Source organism: Canis lupus, unplaced genomic scaffold, assembly GCF_048164855.1.
Source record: "Canis lupus baileyi unplaced genomic scaffold, mCanLup2.hap1 Scaffold_331, whole genome shotgun sequence".
Lineage (NCBI taxonomy): Eukaryota > Metazoa > Chordata > Mammalia > Carnivora > Canidae > Canis > Canis lupus.
The window spans coordinates 14,662-19,965 of NW_027326555.1; the positions used below are offsets into that span (position 1 = coordinate 14,662).

At 43.3% G+C, this 5,304-nt stretch overlaps 1 long non-coding RNA gene across 1 annotated transcript; it reads right to left on the reverse strand.

Moving 5' to 3' along the window:
- Positions 1–1,775: 1,775 nt before the first annotated feature.
- LOC140629893 (uncharacterized) lies at positions 1,776–4,983 on the reverse strand. Its single transcript, XR_012027701.1, has 3 exons — positions 4,766–4,983; positions 4,516–4,644; positions 1,776–4,375 (listed from the first exon to the last, which is right to left on the reverse strand). It is a non-coding gene; the product is annotated as an uncharacterized lncRNA (long non-coding RNA).
- Positions 4,984–5,304: the final 321 nt, after the last annotated feature.

Below are 5,304 nucleotides of genomic sequence, written 5' to 3' on the forward strand. Positions count from 1 at the left end.
AGTAGGTGTACCAAATAGTCTGCTGTAGAAATGAGACCTGTCACCATTGCCACTGGAACTGAGGCTCCGCAAAACTCTGAGTAGGAGACAAGGTGTTGACAGGGGTTTGGGCCAGTCTTCAGAGGGATGCACTGGGACCGAGGCAAGTGTGCCTGGAATGGGCTATTCCACTGGAGCACAGGGGAGTGGGGGTGGTATAAGGAAGTTAGGTGGAGTTTGGTCCTGTGCTGGTTTCTGCAGGTGGCCTGTGCTTATGTGAGAGGTAGGGAAAGGAAGCCGTGTCTTCCAGTCCCTCTGTGCCTGGAGGAGTCTCTCCATAAATGCTGTCTCTCAGGGACTCAAGTAAACTCCCCTCTGTGAGCCCCAGGTGCTCTTCAGATTGCCATTTGCCCCTGTTCTCTCCAAGAGCAGCCCCAATGCTATCGAGAGGGCTCTCCCGAGACAAGGCAAGGGGAGCCTGCTGATCCCTGGAACTCCAGGAACTCATGAAATTTGACCCGTCTTGCCCTTCAAGCCAATTACTATGGAGACTTGCTCTCCCTGTGCACTCCCCGGTGTTAGTCTATTCCTTGTCCTTCTCCGTGACTGCAGCTCCCTCCCCGCCGCAGAGGCCACCGTTTGTTTCTCTCCCAAACTGCATCTCAGCACTTCGGACCTTTAACGTGGGCTCTTCTCTGCCTTTAGTAATGGGGTTTGTTCTGCTCTTCTTCAGGAAGAGTATTTAGGATGATTTGACAGTTATCTAGGTGTATTGGTGGGACGAGGCACCGTCCCTCTCTGCCACCATCATCCCCCCACTCAAGAAAAAATACTTTTGTGAGAATAAGTTTGACCTCCTAAATTGCCGAATTAATATGCTAATTACCTCTTAGACTTTATCTTACATGACTTTCCTATACCATTTTTGCTAACTATTCTCCTCTTCTTTTAAAAATAATTTTTGTGGGACGCCTGGGCGGCTTAAGTGGTTGAGCACCTGCCTTTGGCTCAGGGTGTGACCCCGGGGGTCCCGGGATCGAGTCCCCTGTCGGGCTCCCTGCATGGAGCCTGCTTCTCCCTCTGCCTATGTCTCTGCCTCTCTCTCTGTGTCTCTCATGAATAAATAAATAACATTTGTTTAAAAATAGATAAATAAATAAAAGTAATTTTTGTATTTTCCTACATTTTTCCACTTAACACTTTATCATGAGCTTTCATTCATTTTATTAAATATTCTTTTAAAATCCGTTTTCAATTGTTGTATGAACTTTGGTTAATCTAACAAACACTTCCCTATGATTAGACAAGCCGTTTTCATCTCTCTACACCCCAAAACACCTGCACTAATACAAGGAATACTGCAAGTATGTTAGGTATCATTCTTTATCTATATTTCTAGTTTTTTCCTTAGATCAGATTCTTAGATGTAGGATTATGGGGATATATATATATATATATACACACACACACACACACACACACACATATATATACATACATATATAAATACATATATAATTTATTAAAATAAAGATATCCTTTTCTTCATTTAAAAATGAGTAAATTAGATGAAACCAACAATTCATCAAAGAAATGCAAATAAATAAATGAAAAAATGAAATGAAAATCCATATATATGGTGAGAGCTGGAACTAGATACCGCCGTCAGCTGTTCTTGTTTCCTGCAGTCCACATATATATATATATGGATTTTCATTTCATTTTTTCATTTGTTTTTGTATATATATTGTTTATATCTATCTATCATCTATCTATCTATCTATCTATCTATCTATCTATCTATCTATCTATCTATTGCTTCCTATGGACTAGCTCAGATCAACTTCAGATTTTAAATTTCATTGCTGTAAGCACATGGCTTGAAGAGGCAGTTCTGTTCCTTCCTGCATATGGCCCTTAGGCAGTGAAGCCTTGGTTCTTCCGCCAAACACAGGCCTGGGTGAGGATGAACTGGGGGGAACCCAGCCCCGTGTTATCAGTGCACAGTGGGGAAGTGGCTGAAGTCATCTCTGTGGTACTGCCCGTTACATCCATGCACAATGATTGGAATTCCTTGGAGCATGGTTAAATACACACATCTTGTCATGAAAACTCTTGGACCTCATCTCTGTATCCAACTTCTTCCTGGCCTGAGGGTGGTGATAGTGACATGGGAACAATTTATTTAGTTGCAGAGTGCTCATTTGTATCTTGAGTGAAGCAGCAAAGCCTGGGGGTGTGGTAGTGTGGAAGGGTAGGAGCCAATCTGAGTGCCTGTAGCCTCTACTATGACTTCACTGTTGAGACCTTATAACAAAAATATTTAAAGAAACTGATTTTATTTTATTTTTTTAATATTTATTTATTTATTCATTTATGATAGACACAGAGAGAGAGAGAGAAAGAGAAAGAGGCAGAGACACAGGCAGAGGGAGAAGCAGGCTCCAGGCCGGGAGCCCGATGCGGGACTCTATCCCGGGACTCCAGGATCGTGCCCTGGGCCAAAGGCAGGCGCCAAACCACTGAGCCACCCAGGGATCCCCAAGAAACTGATTTTAAATGCAAATTAAAGGGCCAGTATTTATTTTCACACACGGGCAAAAGTACAAACACACAAAGCTGTGGTAACAAGGATACTTCTTATACTGCTGGCAATTTACATTGAAAATCTTTTTTTTTTTTTTTAAGATTTTATTTTATTTATTCATGAGAGACACAGAGAGGCAGAGGAAGAAGCAGGCTCCATGCAGGGAGCCCAATGGGGGGCTCGATTCTGGGACCCTGGGGTCATGCCCTGGGCTGAAGGCAGATGCTCAACCGCTGAGCCACCCAGGGGTCCCTACATCGAAAATCTTAGAAGAAGGGAAGTGTGTGTGTGTGTGTGTGTGTGATATTTGGCAGTTGTAACAAAAAATGTAACTGGATTTTCTTAACTACTAGTAGGATTGAACATTTTTTCATTTGCTTATTTGCATTTCTTTGGTGAATTGTTGGTTTCATCTAATTTACTCTTTTTTAAATATGAGTAAAAAGATATCCTTATTTTAATAAACCTCTAAATTTTAATATAGCCAAACAAACATTATTTTCCTTTATAATTTCCTTCTAATGCTTCAATGAAAATCAACACCGTTCAGCCAGCTTACTATGTGCTGGGTTAAGATGGGTAATTCTTGGTCCCCTGCCTTTAAGGATCTTATAATCTATTGAGGTAGGAAAATGTATGGATAACCAGAAATAACACAATATAATGAAGACTCCTAACTCTGGGAAACGAACTAGGGGTGGTGGAAGGGGAGGAGGGCGGGGGGTGGGGGTGACTGGGTGACGGGCACGGAGGGGGGCACTTGACGGGATGAGCACTGGGTGTTATTCTGTATGTTGGCAAATTGAACACCAATAAAAAATAAATTTATTATTAAAAAAATAGACTACAGTATGTTCCAGTAAGATCACTGAAAAGGGAACCCCTAATCCTTGCTGGAGTCAGAGCATCCTCCTCAGATGTTCATAGATATTTTCCGACATGGGACTGTTAGCAGAGAGTTGAAGTGGGATAATTAGGAGCATCATAGAGCAAGAAGGTTGTAAAAAAAATGAGTTTGGAAAGCCCTAAAAGCCCAATTTCCCGAGATCAAAATTTGCCCGAAAGTAACCTCGTGTCTCTTTAGAAGGTTAAGAGCTGTGACTGCAATTTTCATTTCTCCTGGTACTTGACTATTCCGAAAACTCTGTCAAATAAATGAAAGGAGACAGACCCCCCCACCCCCCACCAGTTCAGCCTGTGGAGCTCAGGTGGCCTCGAACCAGCTGCTGAGGATGAGTCACAGAGTATTCCCTGGTGCTTTGTTGCCTGGAAATGGGAAAGGTGCCCCTGACTATGGCTGTGACATTTTGAAGGAATCCCATTAGCAGTGTAATTGAAACTATCCCAAGGTTCACCTCTTGGATCCTTACATTCTTGACCTTAAGAGTGAGTTGCAGTCTAAACGTCCAGGGGGAGATGTGGGGTGGGAAGCTCAAACCAGGGATTTTGATGGGTGTCCCCGTTGAGCTCAGCTGTGTTTACAGGCTGTTGGGAAGAAGGTCAGGGGCAGGTGTCTTAACGGGCTCAAGAAGCAGCGAGAAGTTGATGATGTTTAGGGGAGTGAGGATGGTGGGTAAGTGGGAGAAGAATGAAGACGGGATGGTTTGGAGTCACAGTGAAGATACCGGGATCAACACGTGGTAGATGACGGGTGTTAGTCTTAAACTTGATAAATCTGCTTCATGGGCCTCAAGGACGGAGGATAGCTTTACCTTGTTTCCTGCAGTCCGCAAGCATTCATGGAACTGAGAAAGCAGCTCCCTTCTAGGCACTGTCCCTGACCACCAGGAATGTTTCACAAGCACAAACCTTTAAAAATGGAAGCACATTTGAAATTTGAAATTCAGATATCAACATTAGGGTTGTTTTAGTTCCCTTGTGTACTTGGAGTTTGGAGGTTTAAGACTTTAAAATTGCAGTTAAGACGTTTAGTTTCTTCCTAGATTTACCTCCCTGCAGGTGGCTGCCACCAGGTGAGAGCTGGAACTAGATACCGCCGTCAGCTGTTCGGCCTTCCTGCTCTCGGGCAGGTGCAGCTGAACACACACCATCACAGCCCGGATCCTCACTGCGCTCACCTATAAATGAAATACGATGGACAGCGGAAATGAGCCCTCTTACTAAATCACAGATTCCCCCCTACCGAAAGCACAGCTGCAAAACAACAAGAAAATACGTAAGTGCTAACTGATCCATTACCTGTTTGAGAAGATGACTCTGATTTTGTTCCCTGGTAGCATTTCTTCTTACCCAAAGTCTCTTTTCTGAGAAACTTCCCCAGCAGTTACACTCTGTCCATATGTCGTCAGTTTCTTAGGCCAACACATCACTAATTTAGATAAAAGTCTTTTATTAGATGAAGTAGCCTAGTTATAGTGTTTTTGAAGATTCTTTAAACCTATTTTGCAATAAAGTAGGGTGTAAATAATGAGCGGTGCCCTAACTCAAGCTGTCATTCTTCCAGACCTGACCTGACAATCTGAATGCAGCTGAGAAACTCTGGGCCTCGGATGAAGTTCTGGGAAGGACTCATAGAGCCAAAGCTGGGGGTGGAGACTTGAGCAATGATGTAGGGTCTATAAATGTGGACGGTTCACAGCTTACCCCTCTCTTAGGAGAGCATGGTATGTACTGCACTATCTAGGGAGCAGCAGCATTCTGGGGTTAGTGTCCACCTGTAGGTCTTGGGGTCTCAGAGAAGCTACGGCAGAAAGAATAAATAAAAAACTGAATTTGTC